This window comes from Heliangelus exortis, chromosome 1, assembly GCF_036169615.1.
Source record: "Heliangelus exortis chromosome 1, bHelExo1.hap1, whole genome shotgun sequence".
NCBI classification, from domain to species: Eukaryota; Metazoa; Chordata; class Aves; order Apodiformes; family Trochilidae; genus Heliangelus; species Heliangelus exortis.
In genome coordinates, this window is record NC_092422.1 from 70,247,424 (window position 1) to 70,265,908 (window position 18,485).

Below are 18,485 nucleotides of genomic sequence, written 5' to 3' on the forward strand. Positions count from 1 at the left end.
GCTTCACAAATGAAACGCTTATAATTTACCCTCCTGCTAGGAGTCTTAACAGAATTTTAATTTTGCACTTTCAATATATTTCAGCAAGTCAAAATCACATCCCTGGAGAACTCAACTTTGCAAGAGTTTTATTTTGATAGGGGATCGATAAATGGTTACAGGGAAGATTTTTAACTCAAGGAATAGGTTTTTTGTGTCCATACCTGTGAGGCAAATTTTAATTCATTATGTAGAAGAGAAATATATTCAGTGTTCCATTTAGCCAAATTCAAATACACTTAGTAATTTTTTACCAAGATTTTGTCCGAAGACTGAGAAAACACAAATTTCTATGATTTTGCTTTCCTATCAGTCCTTCACAATATTCCTTTAATCTGTTTAGGGTCTGCTACAGTGTAAGATGACATACACATTACATAAATGCTCATTTGGGGTACAAGAGATAAATATAATTATAAATCAGAACAGCATTATGGAAGTGGAAATTTTTTGCTTTTCTTTTTGCAACGCAATCAGTGGCATTTAGCACAGCACGAAGTGTTAGCCTGAAAACTAATGTAGGTAAGCGTTGAAACAGTGGGGGCAATCAACATTCCAGAGAACATTAGATGTTTCTTTTACTCATGGAGTTACACTAATGGCATTTATATTTTCTCTCATTTCTGGATTTACATGTAACACTGTCCTCTGTGTATTTATTCTACCACTGAATAGTTCTATCAACTTAACTGTGTAAAAAGACAATAGTGATAAACTTCCCATGAGAAAAACTTGGATTATCCTGAATATCACATGCAAAACTCAGTCAATGGTCCTCCAAGCTTCACACACACATACTTGACTGTATGAAAGCCAGGAAACAGATTTCTCTCACTAAGGCTTGAAAGAGATCCACCATCAAGCCTGCCACTCTGCAACACTTCTCCCCTACATGCTCTTAGCTTATCCAACTATACAAGTAAACAAATTCTTAAAATATCCTTATAACTGAGGATATGGACATCAAACAGTGGCATACTCACCACATTTCAAAATGATATCGCAACGTTTAAGAAACACCATTGCCAAGATAAAACCCACATAAATATCAACGAAACTTGCAAGATCCTGCTGGTGGTTCTAATAAGAATGAAGGAAGAAAAGAGCAGGCAACCAATGGCCTCTGACCAGCAAACTTAGAATGGAACAAGAAACATCCTCTCAGCCCAAAGCATAAATCAAGATATTGCTCTCCACAGATGGACATTGTGACAAACTACTGAAACATAAATATAATACAGCCTTATAAAAAAAAGGGAGCAACAGACTATGCCACTGAATAAAGCATGGTTCATAAACTTGTTCCCCATTCTTTTACTAACCTTACCATTTCTTTCAGTGGGAATCTGAGATTTTTCTCTTAAGTTACCAGCAGTCAAAGAAGACAGACAAAACCAGTGCAAGCAATACAGAAGATTAGCAACTCTACACCTGTCACTGTCACGGGAGGAAATAAACACTGCTTTTATGCATGCTCAACCAAAATCTTTAAGCCATGCCTAAATGTCAAGCCATGTAGTGCTGATGTACCCATCCAGGCAGGCTGAACTTAAATGCAGTCTGGCTCACCAAACTGGTCAAAGGAATGCAGTGTTCATGTCTTGTACCTTTGCACTCTCATAACCAGTACCATTTAAGTTCATTTTACTGTTACCCATAGGTTAAAGGAAGATAAAGCCTCTATTAAAATAAATAGCCAGCACCAAGCAATGGCTACTTACCAATTATAAGCTAGTTAAAGAGAGCAAGTTATTCAGTAATCCATTTTATGTGACTGATAAACTGTAGCTTTCAAAGATAAAATTACTATAATTGCCAAAACAAAATTACTGCCTCAAATTTAATTAAGTAATGACTTGTAAATGATTGTATTTTTGATTAGCATCTAAAAAAAATTCACTTAAATGATTCATTTTTTGTTTTAGTAGGGAGCAGATAAAAGACTGTTCTGGAGCTTTGCTGCAAACCTATTTCTTTTTTTCTGCTGTACTAGAATATTAAAAAATACAAGACTAACTAATATGCTACACAGTGATTACTTCAGAAAGTCCAGAGAAACCCACTGCCACTGGCTAACTCCAAGTGCTGTCATTCTATTTGCCCTTCTCTGATCAGGCATCCTACCACAAATTCAAGTTATTGCTAACAGGCTTAAAAGGAATGCAAGTTTGGTGCCCAAAAAATAACAGCTGCATAGAACTGTTCCCAAATGAGTATCACACAAGCCCTCTGGGGCTTGTGGTACTGGCAGACTCCTCAGTGGCAGCTACAGAGGAAGCCACTTTCTGATTTTATATGCAAGGAAGCATTTTACTTCTACTGGTGGAAGAAGCTTCTGAACAAATTCAAAAGGCTTTTAGTTTACATTAATACAGCAGACATATCTTAATGCTATTTTCTATTCACATATGTACGTTATCCTTCTTTTTAATGCCACAAGGGAACTGAAAGAAGCAGTTCAACAATAAACCATGCAAACACTCACCTGACGTGGTGCTATAAACAAATACTTCACCACTGACACAAAACAGCACACAAAATAGTAAAAAGAAGTCTGTATTTCAGTTCTGGAGCATGAGGGAACTCCACCTTGAAATCCACATGACAATTCAAAATATTTTAAAACTGTACTTATTAAGCATAACTATCCAACAAAGGTTTGGCTTGCCTATGAGACTACATATATATATAAAGACTCAGGTGAGCTGCAAACTCAAGTTGTTTGACTTCCAGTGCCACATGTTTCTAAATCACTTTCCGCAATATTGTCCAAAATGTCAGTTTCCTAAACACTGGAAACATTTCAAACTACAGAGTGACTTTAGCAGAAAAGAAAAACGGTATTTTTTTCAGTGTCATTGTTGACAGTGTTCTAAACTTAACTGCAGAAATGTATCAAACATATTACTACAAAGGATGTGTAAAAAGCTACAGATTAATGAAGCTAATATCCTCTGTCCACTTAATAGCATGTAAATTTTTTAAAGTAAATCTGCTGATGGAGTAATTTCTCTGTGGTGGCAACACTCAGAAGAGAAAAACAAACATCATCAATGTGTCTGATATTCCAAGACGAACATTTCATCATGGCTCACCACCTACACAGGAAAGAGTGTTGGAATACTGCAAGACCTGCTCACCCTATCTCTTTAATAGCTGAATACCAAGAACTCCTGAACCTAACTAGAAACTGAAATATAAAAGAGAATCAGATCTTTGAGATTCATGTGGCAAATGTGATACAGCAAACTGAAAATTATGTTTTATGAGCTGTAATCACCACTTGTTTGAAAGCTGCAAAACCCATGGTGTAGATACCAATACCAGGGACTTCCAACTCCAGCTCCTAAACAGCAGGTGCTACATGCTGAGGACACTGCATATGACAAAAGGAACTTTTGCTGCTCCCATGAGATTAAGTCAGTCTGCTACTCAACTGTAGTCAGACTGTATTAGTAATAGATCTTTGTATTATTATTTCCCAGTAAACTGCCAATTACAGAGTTCCGTATGTAATAACCATTGTTTAATAGGATTCCTTTTATTTTCTCCATGAGTATTTGCAAATTAATTCTCAGTTCTGCTGATGAAAATCTGTGTAACGTTTCCTCCCAGTATGTACTTGCAACCTTGCTCAAAGTCTTTGGCCTTGCCGCACAGATTATATACAATGACACTAGAAATAGAGATGTCAGCCTTTATTAACCAAAAAAAATAATTTGCATTTCTTTAACAAGTTTTCTGTTGTGAAAATTGTTGTATAAGGTTGTGTGATATGTGCAAGAATTCTACCTCCCTTCATACAAAGTCTCTTAAAGTCTACTTAATATAGTAGATGCAGACTGATGAGAAAGCCTGAAAAACAAGACATCAACTGTTACTGTAAGACAAAGGAGACATTTTAAAACTAAACATTTTATACAAAGTGCCCATGAAAGGGTTTGAAACCACCTCAGTTTGAGACCACCCCAGGAACCTCCATTTCAACAACAAAAAAAAGAAAACAACATACCACATCATTTTTTTTAGCACACACAAAAATAATTGCTTTTTAGCAGAAGTGCTATAAAGAACACTTAAAAATCTGGCACCTATGAGGTTCTAAAAGTGAATGTACTGGACCCAGTGCCAACTTTTAAGCAAGTCATGTTAGCTTTTAAAACTTTTCTAAGAGCCACGTTTCTTGGCAGAGAGGAGGTGACTGAGAACAGATCTGCCCCTTAAATCCTGAACTTGGATCAAACTGACTTAGTACTATATTTAAGCACGTGATGGCAATTCTAAACTAGAATAAAACCTTCAAACATCAAAAAACATTTAACCTAAACGCTACTACCTCCTTCTTAAAACAAGGGAATAATAACAAGTCAGTACCAGCGTGTAGAATCCCAAAAAGAGCATTTGTCTCAAAACAGCCACCCTGACAAAATGGGACATTGTGCTTGGGTAGGGTCCGCATTAAAGAAACCCCCTGGACTCCGCTCTCACCTGGTGGTGCCCACATTTGGGTGACCACCCTGATAAATGGGACCCTGTTCTTGACAGGAGAGGCCCTCATTCCAGTGGTCATCCTGATAAGCTGAGTCCTGTTTTCACAAGAGTAGCTATCCCAATCAGCTGAACACTGTCCTTGCAATGGGATTCCCTCTTTGACGTCCCCCCTTAGTCAATAAGGGACAGGGGCAGGCAACCTGCACCCTTCGGAGGCAGAGTGTCATCTTGTGCGTGCCCCAGGTAAAGACACTGAAGAGGGCACATGCACAGAAATAAGGATTATTGCTGTGTCATCCTATCTGGAGGAGCCCACGTGAACACCTGGCTTTGCAAGATATGCCAACACCTCCTCTGAAATGGTGGAGTCAGGTGGCATAAAAGAGGCACACTCGGAATGCTGGATGCGCACCCACCATTGAAGGACAACTTCCTATCATGATCGCTGCTGGATCCAAGGGTGGTGATATCTTTCCTATGTCTTCTCTCTTTCTCTGTCCCCCTTTCTTACTATAACTGGGCACAGAAGTGTAACATAGTTTCTAACGTTGTTAAGTTTTGTTGGTTGTAACCTGTTGTTTTGACAGCTTCCTTAAGTTTTGCTAAATTGTAATCCATTTCTTTGAAAGCACCATTTTGCTAAATTCTACTATTTGTAATCTACTGCTTTGAAAGTACCAGCATTTCTAATTCTGCTAGCTGTAATCTGACATGCTTTATAATCTTACTCACTTTTAAGGAAAGTTGTGTTTTTGTACAAACCTCCTGGCTAATAATCTTAAGAGTACCACACAGAGAATTCCCAAATTTAATCTCACCAAATGGGTTATTAAAAAGAGATTAACTGAGGACGATTGGGCCCAGCCACACCAAGGCTCCTCTCTGAAGGATTTTCGAAAGCAAGGAGGTCCGGTCCTAATCTCCCTTGGTCGACCCCCACTCTGGGGAACTCCACCCGTGGCCACTCTGTGGGACGTTTGTGAGACATGATAGTGCTGCACCCACCTTACGGGTCATGACACAGGGATGCTCGATCAAAAGACATAAAATTTGCCCACAGCACAATGCTGCAAGAATACAGTGGTTACAAAAAGGTTCAGACAGAGACTCTCACACACCAATGAATCCAAATCATACGAGGACCACAGGAGAAATAGAAAGCTGGAAGAGGACACTCTGACAGTAGGTATTAAGCTACTATCTTCAGCTACCTCAAAGAGGAGAGGCTGAATATTATTTGCTGGAGATTGGTTCAGGCATAATGGAAATGGAACACTAGTTTCAGTGTGACAGCTTTGAGTTACAAGAAACACCACTGTGTATCCTACTAGATGAAATAAAAATTACGTGTTCAGAGATACAAAGAGTGTGAGAAACTTAGTCCATCATTTCATTCTCCCATACGATTAATGTCCTAAAAATATAAGCAGCTATTGTGAACACTTTTACTCAATCTTTCTTCTTTTCTACGACAGTTCTGCAAACTGAGGTCAAAGTTCACATGAGGCACAAAGAGAAGCTGGCAAAGTATATGCTCAATAAGCACATAAGAGGAGATTTTCTACTTTGTTTATTACAAAAAAAAAACAAAAAACAAAAAACAAACAAAAAACAAACAAAAAAAAAACCCAAACAAACAAAAAAACCCAACCCAAACTTGCTTCTCTCTGTCCAAAACCTAAAGAAAAACAAAAATAATAAAATCCAACAGCCTCTCTCTAATGGTTCAGAATTAAGTACAAATATACTGAAATCAATTAAGTGACAATTGTACAAGCAAGAGACAATAATCAAGCTCACAGTTTCTGAACATAAATACATTTGTTAAGGGATGCGTTTCTAATTCTACAGTAACTAACCCCAAATTAGATTTTGAAAAAATAATTCTCTGCTCAACAGAAACAATTTTCTGGCACTTTCCATAGTTAGAAAGGGGAAAGAAGTTTAAGAAAATTAGGAAAAATGTTAGTCTTTCTGACTAACTGGAACTTAAATGACTTATGGACAAAAAGATCAGCTCCTAAAGCTATAACTTTTGAGCCACTGTTTTAAAATATTTAGGACTAACATGTCCTGTCCTACACATAAAACTAAAGCTGCATATCCAGTCAAAAAGGGTAATTTACATGTTTCCTAAATGTAAGAAAACAAGAATTACAAGGCTTATAAGTTGCAATAATAATAAGCAGCTGGTCACCTTTCTCTTCTGGAAAGTCAAATGTACAAACCGTACAGGCCGTATCTTTCTAATTGCCTCCAGACAGTAATTTTCAGAAAGATTGAAAACTTTGCACAAAAATGCAAAACTGTATTCCATCAACAAGCAGAGAAGCCTTCTTTTTTTCCTCTTGTCTGAAGAGCAAATCTAACTATTAATATAAGAATCCAGTTGTATGAAATGTTGCAGTCAAAGAAAACAGAGCTAAACACTGTTGCACATGGCTCTGGTCTACTCTACAAAACGTAAAGGGCAGCTTGAGTAACTGAATTTGTCATAAGCTTGTCATACTTTGTCAGTACCAAAAAGATAAAACTAAACTATGCAAGAATTAAAGCTGTTTTTCCCAGGAAAGGGATTTCTTCTGACAGTACCTGCTACCTTTCTACTAATCACAGAAAATCTACCATACCTATTGAGAACTTAACTCCCTTGTTTGGACTGTCAGGGGAGCTTAAATAAGTCTTGAGCTGGAAAGCATCTACAGTGTCAGTATTTAAACCATTAAATTGCATCATCATCACCCTGAAAAAATAACTTCCTTGGTAGTCTGTAATTGTCTCAAAGCCAAGCCAAGTAGTGATACATTTTTCAAACTTGGGCTATCATTAAGGACAATTATCAGTACTTGTATTCACTGACCTTTGTAAACTGTTTTGGTGAATCTCTGATTAGTGCTTCTGGGTCTATATTATCAATAAAAATGTTCATAACTTGGAAGAAAGAAATAGGTATTGTTATTTAAGCATACCTGTAGGATCTTGTAACATCCGTGCTAACTCCTTTACTTCCATCCAAGAAAAGAGCAATAATTGTAAGGAGCATTTTATTACACCTCTGATATGGCACAACACCTATGTACTGGACAGCCTGCAATCACTCACAAGTACAAATGCAATCTTTCTGAATCATGTATTTCCATGCTCCACTCATCTCCAAAACAAAACAAAACAAAACAAACAAACAAACAAAAAAACAAAACAACAAACAAAAACCAAAAAAAAGCCCCAAAACATAGCATGGGAAAACAAGGTTCTGGGGAAAAGTTATTAATAATCACTATCAATTCAGTTGAGTCTAAAGTTAAAGGTTGGGGTTTTTTTCGTCAAAAACAAGCCTGTTTTTAAGTAACAATACAAGAAGTATACTTTAAAGAAACAGGAGAAGAGATGAAAGGTAAATATAGGATCCAATCTGGAAAAAATTAATAAGTACTCGAAGTATTGTAACTCTTATTACTGTAATTACTGTAACTCTTTTGAGATGTACTTAGGAATAATATTAGAACATCAATGAAATACACTTTCTTGTACATATAATTGGAATTTAAAGCAGAGAACTGAAGCTCAATTTCAGCATGAAAGATACCATGAGGATCAAGGTAAACTAAGCATCTCCAGAAGAGTATACACAGGAATGAAGTATTGTTCCTTACTTTTCTTCATATACACATACAAAAACATTGGAAATGTTTTTTTGTTTTGTTTTGTTTTTATCCCCTAATATATCCTGCTAATATAACAAGGAAAAAAAAACCCAAAGATTAATCAATTCCATGTTGAACTACAGTATTAGAAAACAGAACAGATGAAGAGGGGAATAATGCTATAAATCTTAAAATACAGTTTACCTTTTCTCCCTCTTAGTAGAAATTTCAAAGAACATATAGACATTTCTCATTTAACCAGGGCAATGAGGAAAGAAAACCCATACCAGTGCACAATTTAATCATCCTATACTATCTGCTTGAGGGAGAGGCAGGGGGACAGCATTGAAATATTTATGAGAGTAGATTTAACTAGTACAATGCAGACAGGTATGAGTTATACATCCTGAAGTGCCAACTCCTACAACCAAGAGCTTTGATTGGGGCAAAACCAGGGACTAATTATTTCGTAAACCACACAATCCTGTTTTATTGTTGACCCTCCATAATGTAAAGATACAACTTCAAGAAAATGTTGACGTATTTTTAAGGCATTTTTCTTTGAAAACTTCAGTTACTGAAAAGCCACTCATTATTTTAATAGTTATTTAAATGGAAGAAAGCCATTCCCTGAATCAATAAAACTTTATCCAGAAACTGTAGAGTTTTTTGAGCACTAGAAATTTCCAAACAGAAGGAAAAATATTTGAAAGATTATGAAGTAAAAAGGTAGTACATATACAGAACTCCAATAATGAACACTTTACAGACTTTCCTCTGTTTATGAAATATATTTGAGATAAAAACAGCACTAAGGTAATATATACCAGAAATGATATCCAAGGAATGATCACTGCAGAATTAGAGCATAGTCTTAGAAAAATCTTAACAACAAAAATAAAATTCCTTATGTTACAACACTCCCAGAGATGCCACAAAACCTCAGTTTTTGAGAGACCAAGATGATCCATGAAGACTGCTATATGCTTGCATAGATGTGTAAAAATTGGAATAAATTCTTACATGTTGTTAACACTTCCATTAATAATTAATTACTTATTAATTAATAATTCATTAATTGCTAACACTGCCTTTAAAACAGTTACTTCTGTAGGTCCTATGTATACATTTTGGAACTCACAGGCCATTTCTAACCTCTGCAACTTTGATGCACTCAGGCCAAATGTTATTTCAGATCTTAACATATCTACAGACTGCCTCCTCTCTCCACTGTGCTTCTCAACACAGGTTAAAAAAATGGTCTGGACTGCAGTAATGGTGCTATAGCAGACTCCAGAAAGCTCTCCTCTAATGGCACTTCAGGGACCAACGTGGAGAGTGAAGGTTGTGTGTGACAGACCACAGCCACCCAGAAATATTGCAGTGGTGTGAGGTTTTTAGGAGATGCAGCTGTTTCTAAAGGTATGAAGACTCAGGTAATAGGCAGCTAAAACTGAATATAATTAGCAGGTAAAAACTTTTTTCTTTTTAATTTGTAACAGAGAACTAGAGTTTTTTAGTTACAAAAAACAAAACAAAACAAAACAGAAAAACCCAAAGCAACCAAAAACCAGGTAGAACTGGCATTAGTATAACAAGTATAAAGATGCAAAACTTTTTTTTTAAAACCTAATCCTTAGAATCTAGAACTTCAATTTCACCTTATTACTCAATGTATCCAAGTGCACATGGTGATTACCTGCTCCCTGTAACAAGCTCCCAAAGAGAAGTGGCATAGTTCACTTCTTTTTTGAAAAAGGCAAAATGCATGACAAACCATGAACTATGAGAAGTCAACAGTGAATTAAACATGTTAAGAAACTAAATTTTACAATACTGTACCATTTGCAATCAACTGCCACAAAAAAAAGTTTTAAGTTCTAGAACACATAAAACTAGAATAGCAACACTACTTCTTGCGCTTTACTTAGATGTCTTCATTCATGAAAAATTAAATTCAAATTAAAAATGGGAGAAGGATACATATCATAAAAATATGATCTACAACAATAATAACAATGCAAGTTATTAGGCAGCAGAATAGCAATTAGATACACTACAACACCTTAGTGGCTCAAATATTTTCATTTTCCTGAGATACATTCCCCATGAAACAATGTTTTTAATTTTTAAAGACTAGAAATTTATTGCACTGTGATATTCTCTTTGTGGCTCTATCTCCCCTGAGCAACAAAGCAAAGAACATTTTGTTAGTGCAATAATAATATAATGCTATAGAGATGATTCAGTCCTTGCATTAAAAGATTCACCATTTCACATGGTGTAGTTTTTTTTGCAGTAAAGTCTTTGTAGCAGACTGATGACAATAGCCAGGATTATGCCACTTCCCAGGCAGACATGGCTCTACTCTTTTGGTCTGAAGAGACAGGTCAAAAGAGCTTTCTGTATATAAACTACAAAACCATAAAAAACCTTTATCATCAAATTATTTATTTAAATGCAATTATGGCTCAGTATACTCATGCTCTACCCTTAACCCAGTAACCTCTCCTACTTTCTCCCACTAACCTCAGCCATTCTGATACAGTATAATCCCAATTTTTTCCTTTAAACACATTATCTTGCATTCCATTCTTTTACACATATAAATGCAATTTTTTCCTTTTTTTTTTTTCCTAGGACCATTCCCAAATGAAAAGTAGCAGCGCAAACCCCATAAAAATATCCAAATTTAACAAAGACACTTCCTCTGGTGACTGCTCTGTAACTAAATAAGGATCCATTGGTCTGAATACATACTATGTGCCTGTTTACTCTGCACCCAAATGGACCAATTAAAGCAGAACATTATTTTTAAAAACATAATGCTCAAAAAGATGCCCTAACATGAAGGAGGAATTGCAGTATATGGTGACAACTGTGAAAGAGAACCTGAGTGAACCAGTATTTATGCACAGCAAACAATCAATGCCCAGGAGTGAACAAGAGTGAACAAGAGGGCTGAGCTGCTTGGCAGCAAACCTGATGAGTTCAGCACCCACAGGCACAGGACTGGAGCAAAGGACTAGCACAATCTGTCCTCAGGAGAGCCAAGGTTACACAGGGGCTGATAGAACTATTAGACCAGGTCACAGAACACTTATTAATGAGTTGGGAGAATGAGACACTGTATAAAGCCATATATATTGTACAGTGACAAAGGTCATGAGTAAATTCCTACAGATGTTACATAAAAAGAGTGGGATGATAAATACTGAGCAGAGCTTTCCTCTTAGTTGCACTGTGTTATCCTGAGACAAACTGTACACAAAACTTCTACAAAGAACCAAGCAGAGGCACAGCAGAGGTGAAAGCTAACAGCTGAGGAAAAAAGAAATATATTGAGTGCTGATACATACTGGTGATCAGAGGAAAGCTTTCAAGAACTAGGAATAAACCTCTTTCATCAGACACCCACTAGTACATCTCTAGTGCTACTAGAAGTGGGACTTACTTGATGACTAAAAAAAAATACTTCTTACACCCCACAGGGTAAGATAGAAGAAAACTAAGAATAGGTTTTAAAAAGAAGCCATCTATTATATATAACAACATCAAAACCATACTCTGCAAAGAGCAGTGTCCACTTAGATGCAAGTTTTTCCAAATTACAGTATAAGGTTTATATCTATGGAAAATTGTATTTATTACACAAGGTATCAAAAATCATTAAAAGCTGAAGAAGAACAGAAAACATATGCAGAGACATATGATCCTGCCAATAGGTGTGTAGCCCTTCAAGAAGCAAAATACTTCAAGAAGCAAAAGAGGCAAGCAAGGAATTTCACTGGTTATTGAAGGAAAGGAAGTTAAAAGTGAGGTAAATAAAACAGGATGCTTTTTGCCTGTCTGAAGTACCACAAAAATTCTTGATAAAAGTTGGCAATACCTCAATGAACTTTGGGACAGAACACTGATTTGATCATTATTATTATTAAGGAGGATGAAGGATAAATCAATGTTAGGCATCACTGACAGAAGCCTTAGCAGATACAAAAATAATCTCAGTTAAATATTCCCAAGCAGTCTTGTAAAAATAACAAGGATCAATACAGAGAGGTACAGAAATATGTTAGAGAAGCAAAAACAACCACTAGCAGTCTGTACATCATGAACAAGAAAATCAGGTGTTCATAATAAAGGCAGTAAGTATCAAGGTTGAAGGGAGAAGATATTTATCTTAAATGCTTTTGTGTTAGTGAACCAAGCTCCTGGTCTTTAAAGATCACAGGGCAAAAATATCATCACCATTCAGGTCTGCTGCCAATAAAAACCCAACCAAACAAAAGAAACAAAAAAACAGTTACAAATAACAACAACAACCAGCACCCTTCCTCCCTCAACATCAGAAGTGAAAATGCCAGTGTACGAGAATAAGATTATCTCAGAGCGAAAACAGACCAGCAAATGTCACAGAGCAGAATTTTGCTGGTAAATTTTCCTGCTCAGACAAATTAGGGTGTCCTTTAAAATTTCACTGTCAAGAGTTCAGTTAGTCAACTCTCAACAAGGCTATGTGAATGATGTGGAACTACTCAGAACAAGAGCAGCAGAGCTGAGCCCAAGCTGGCATGCAGCGTAACTACTGCCAGTATGCAGAATAAATCCAGGGTTGTTAATGCTGGTTTTCTTCTTAAGTAAAAAGAAAATTGGAATGCAGCAGCTGGAAATAGTGTAATTATATGGAAAAATTCAATGCACCTTTTCTTTGTGTGAAATTCTGGTCCACTTATGACATATTATTTCAATTCAAAGCAAAATTTGAGCTTTTTACACAAAACACTGTACGTAGCCAACAAATATAAAACCTTATCACCTATAAACAGATTTGAAAATATGCATTTAGCCACAGAAAGAGACTAATTTTTATAAATGGCCAGACTGCTCTGTTCATCTTTAAAATCACTGAACAGAATCTTAAGACTCCCAGCATTCTCTAGATATACCTCTCTACTTGCTAAAGGCGCTCTATAAAATTGAGTGTGTGTAACAGCCAGAAAATGAAAGCAATACAATCAACAGTGCTAATCTGAAATCTCTTGGGATTAATTTATTTAGCGTGCAGTTTTGTTCACTTTTTTACTTCTAAAACTAATGCTTTGGGTGTGGTCCAACAAATATACAAGTAAATAAGAACTAATACATTGCATTTGTGTGTAACTTATGTGCAATATTAAAATCATGGCTCTTTCTGCTTGGGAGCATGCCTCTGTTAAATCCCCACAGAGAAAAAAAGATCATTCCTAATGCTGCCCATAGCATTTTGGGATGTGGTAACCATTACAGAAATGAAAAAACCCTGTTGTATAGATACTGAACTAAACTCCTATTACAGATTATTTTAACCACAAACAACAGGAAACTAGTTGGATTAATACTGTGCAAATCACTCATGGGAATATTGTAAGTCAGACTTCAGGTCAGTGTGTTTATTATGACCTTGCCAAAATTTTCCTTGCTGTTCAATTAAAATGTTAGCTTTAAAACACATGACAATTCTTATTTATACTACTTATGGTAAGTTAATTCTTAATGAAAAGCTGTTTTACTTATCTTCAAACTTGCTCATGAAGCACCTATGGGGTATTTTATTCTAATAATATCTTTAATCTCTTTGGTTTTGCAACAAAATACAAGTACAGAACATAGGGCAAGACAGTATTTTTGTTCTACTTTGTTCCCCCAAATCAGATGGAAATGGAGAATGGCAAGAAACTAAGTTTCCACTACCTAGAAGCAGTAAATGGGTTTACAAATTTGCTAGTGTATAATATAGTTTAAGAAGATTAATTCCTGCACTTAAATCATAATAGATGAAAATCTAGAGAAGACTGATATTTAGTTGGCTTGGTGCTATTTGCTCTCATGCAGAAGAAAGAGGAAGCTATTTTAACCTCTTATTCACACCATGTAATAAAAGTCAGTACCCACACAAGCCAACTGCAGCATGGAACCCTTACCAGTTTTCTTGTGACAGTGATCTCCTAGGCAACATGTGCAACAAAATGAAAGGAAAAGGACATTTGACTTCTGACCTTGTGATAATGGGTAGGTAACACTGGGGAGAAAGAAAACATGCCCAAACTCTTGTGAACTGCACAACACTGTATTGGATTTAAAGGCAAGTTAATTTCTTCTATACTATAAATGAGATTTCCTGTATGACTAGCCATGCATGAATTGCTTAGAAATGGCAAACAAAACTCCAGCAGTCTTCTACACACAAAGGAGACAGTGGCTGCAAAAGCAGCAACTTCTGATCCCAGCTGCCTCAACTACTTCTTGCCATTCTGTGGTCAAAACAACCTGTGCAGTTTGTGGTGAAGGCATCTTGCAAAACTAAGCTGCTTTAGAAACCATTTTTCTTTTAGACCTACTTGAATACTGAATACACTGACTTATATAAAGATGCTGTTTCACAGCACTAAGGGACAAAGGCAAAGATAGTAGTTTACATAAAAGTCAGTAACAAAATTAACAAAATTTTATACCAAAATGAATACATTACTAAACTTCCTATATTAACATGTCATGTTCTCCATATGTTAAATGAGGTTTAGTTAAATTGTAAGCATGATACTAAAAAACATCTTATCTTTGCAGCAGTTTTCCCTAGTTCACGAAAGGTTAATGCTATATATGCAGCTTGTAGAGAATTTAAATTTCTTATTTAAAGTATTTTCAGCCCCCTACAAATTTAGGCATAGAACAGCAAAGGCTACAGACACACAATCCTATCTGTGTTCTGGTGCTGGGGTAGCTATTGGCTACAGTCACACAATAAAAGTACTTGTAACAGCTCAAAATACAATCTATGCAGTAAACTGAGAAGTTAGATCCTAGGGGGCACTGCTCTGGTTGTGTATTTTGTACAAATTCAATAGATTTTTCCTTCTATATCTTTAGAATTGGTTTGGTATGGTTTCAGAATACACTAAAATGCCAGGATCAGATATTAAACACTACAACTATAACAGAAGTATTTATTTAGGTATCAAAGATCTCTAGCATCTGTTCTGGCCTTTTTTCTTTTATTCTTTTCTTTTTTTCAGCTAACCCTGTGTTGTGTGTGTTGCATAAGTGCACACAAAAGTAAAATAGTTTAATTATATTACATAACATACTAGCAATTAGAACACTAGTTGTCTGTAAGAAAAGACTGAAGCATTTTAAGAAAAAACAATCTACAAGTTACGAGCATTTATCATTAAGATTTGCTGAAGGAAAGCAAGTAGAAGTTTAACACTACAAAAGTGTTGGGGTTAAAAAAATATTAAAAACATTACAGCAGGACACAAAAAAATTAAACGTAGTTATTCCTTTTCCTCTGGCTTATACTACACAGTTAAATGAGCACAAATTATGAACTATGTTAACTAATCTTTTTGTGAATGTGTAATAAAGCAGGATGTAACTGCAGTTCACTAGCACAAAGACTGTTTTTCCTACTACAGCTGGGGTTACCTATAAAAAACTTCTTCAATTAGTTTTACTTATTAAGTAACAAGCTGTCTAGAGATAGTGTTCACATATTTTACTCACTAAGTGAGAGCATTACTTTCCAGTGTTCTAATTTCTTGGCAACTGGAACAACAGCTCAAAGGGAAAGAAGGTAATCCAAAAGGAGAAAAACCCTGGGGAACAGTGAGCTGCTTTGATTAGAAGTGCTGCAAAAAAAGGGTGTTAGGTAACACTTCAAATAATGATACAGAAGGATTCCAAATGAAAGGGATAAAATACTTCCACTGGCAATTCAGGGGCAAGAACTTCACTATTGAAAGCAAAGTGATATATCAAGGTTGGACTCAAGGACGACTTAATCAGTCTCAATTATGTTAAACAGGTGAGGAGAGTGAAAGTCACAGATTAGTCTCTGCAACACTTTCAGATAGCCTAGCCTCAGCCACTGAAGTATATGGGAAACACTTGGATGTTTTCCAAAGTCAAAAACCTGGGAGCTCCTTAGACTTCATTTAGTGATTTTACACTCATAATTTTATCATGTATACCTTATCAGAAATCTTCCAATCAAAAGTAGGTTTAGATCAATATAACTGTTTGTGTCATTCAGAAGATTTACAGTAGACAGGTTGGGCAAGAAGGCATCTAGCCTGTGTGCCCCTTATTTCATGCCTTCTACAAAAGTATTCTAAATTTCTTCATTTAGGAATCTTGGGCAAGTCCAAGGAGTCTATTGACTACAACTTTGCCTCCTAATGGTCACAGCTCATCAGGTTCACCAGAAATTACATTAAAGCTGTTAATGAACTCAAAGTATTTAGCAAACGAAATATTGTACAAGCCCTCTGAAAGGACGTGTACAGTATGAAAATCGCATCCCTTTTATCCCTCTGTACTGGTAAACACTAAAGACTATTTTCAGTTCAACTTTATACACAATTATAGCTCTCTGAAAGCTTACTGAAATGCAACATGGCCTTTCTATGCATTTTTTTTAGTAGAAGAAATCACATTCATGTTGTAGCATAATAGTAACTACAGGGATGGAAACAACACAAAAACATTTATCAGAGAAAAGGATGCCTTATATATAGGGAGAAAAATAAATTATACCAGCATGCATAAACTTTTCATATAAGTTTATTTTATAGATAAGCTCACAAAATGACAAAATTTATATCTGCTATTTCATCCAAATCCAGAAAGGAACAAAATATTTCTGTGGAGCTGTATATAACAACTGATAAATTTAGTAACAGCAAGCAGTGGGTTTATACTTTGAGTGTCTCAATCCTGGCAAATGTAGGTCCAAGAATTATGGATCCTTTATAATTACTTTCTCAGTATGAGGTACAGTTCATAAGCTAGAATACTTTTAGAGCTTCTTCACTGTATGAACTTCAGAGCATATCTCAGAACCTCAATTTGTATTGCTTTTGCCTGTGTGGAATGCTACAGAAAAGCATTTTCTAAATGTAGGCAGAATAGCATGTCTTTAGTTCCTGAAACATTGGCCAAAGCTAAAGTACCTGGCCTGTAAACACTTGTGCATAATAAATTCACCTAAATCTGACAGAGAGATCTTACATATCCATATCACAGTGCATAAGTATTTATACTGCTTATCTGGACTGTCCTGGTCATGTGAGAATTCTGCGTGAAGCAGATTTTCAAATTCTGCTAGAAAGCAGTATTAACTAAAATAGTTTTACTGAAACTTCTAAATAAGAAAAAAATTAAAATAACTGGTTCTGGACTTAATAAAACAAAACCAAATACAAACAATATAAGCCCAGGCTATTTGAGCCCTGATGAAACTGGAAATGGCACTGAAATAATAAATGTTCTGCAGAGGAATTCCGAGTGCAGATGAAATAAACACAAACTAAAGGCTCTGAATTTCATGTGAGTAAAGCCATTTTTCCTTTACACCACGATAACTGAATTGCCTTTGTCTGTTACAGGCGTGAAGACACGACAAGTACACACTTCTTGGAAGCAGAGTAACTCATTAAACTTCACCGAAGTCTTTCCGGAAACTGCAACTAGAGTTTTGCAGAAGGAAGGCACACAACTCAAGTGTTCACCCACAGGCAAAGCCTCTTCCTGTGCAATAATCCACGTGGATTATTTCAAAGACCAACTCACATTAAAAAACTATTCCTTTACTCTACAGGAGACACGCAGCAGAAGGCCCTGTCTGAGCGCGGTGTTTAAAGCAGACCTGAATATTCCTGTAGTCATACCTACTCTTCCAGCACCAACTTCTCTGTATTACTGGAGGTGACAGCTTTCAGAATAACCCTCCAGAGCTGGAAGTCTACTAATAGAAAAGTTGAGAGGTGACTACCACAGTAGTACCTAGACTTCTCAGCCAGACTTCTTCATACAACTCTAAATGTTTCAAATCTCTCTCCTGCACCTGCCATCATACACACAACCCCCAGGGTAGGGGCAGGGGTAGGGGTGATAGGGGTAAGAGGCAAGGGTAAGGGGCAAGGGGTAAGGGGCAAGGGGTAAGGGGCAAGGGGTAAGGGGCAAGGGGTAAGGGGCAAGGGGTAAGGGGCAAGGGGTACAGGGCAACGGGTAAGGGGCAAGGAGCGAGGGGTAAGGGTAGAGATAGGGACCGGCCGTGCTCGGCCGCCCCCCAACCCACCCACCCACCCACCCCGCAAACGCCGGGGCAGTGCTGCGGCCCCGTAAACTGCAAAGCCCCTCTCCATACCCGCTTTCCGTGGTTTTTTTAACCTCAGTCTACCCTCTCCTCCTTCCCTACAGCCTCCCTAGCCTCATTCAGCTCTCCACCGCTTAAGGCTAAGCGCCCTTTTTAGTCCCAGCCTCAGATCTCAT

General features: G+C 36.7%; 1 protein-coding gene across 1 annotated transcript in view; it reads right to left on the reverse strand.

The window, feature by feature from the left end:
* PUDP (pseudouridine 5'-phosphatase) overlaps nt 1-18,485 on the reverse strand; it is a 64,853-nt gene that overhangs the window by 45,862 nt on the left and 506 nt on the right. The gene's annotated exons all lie outside the window — the stretch shown is intronic.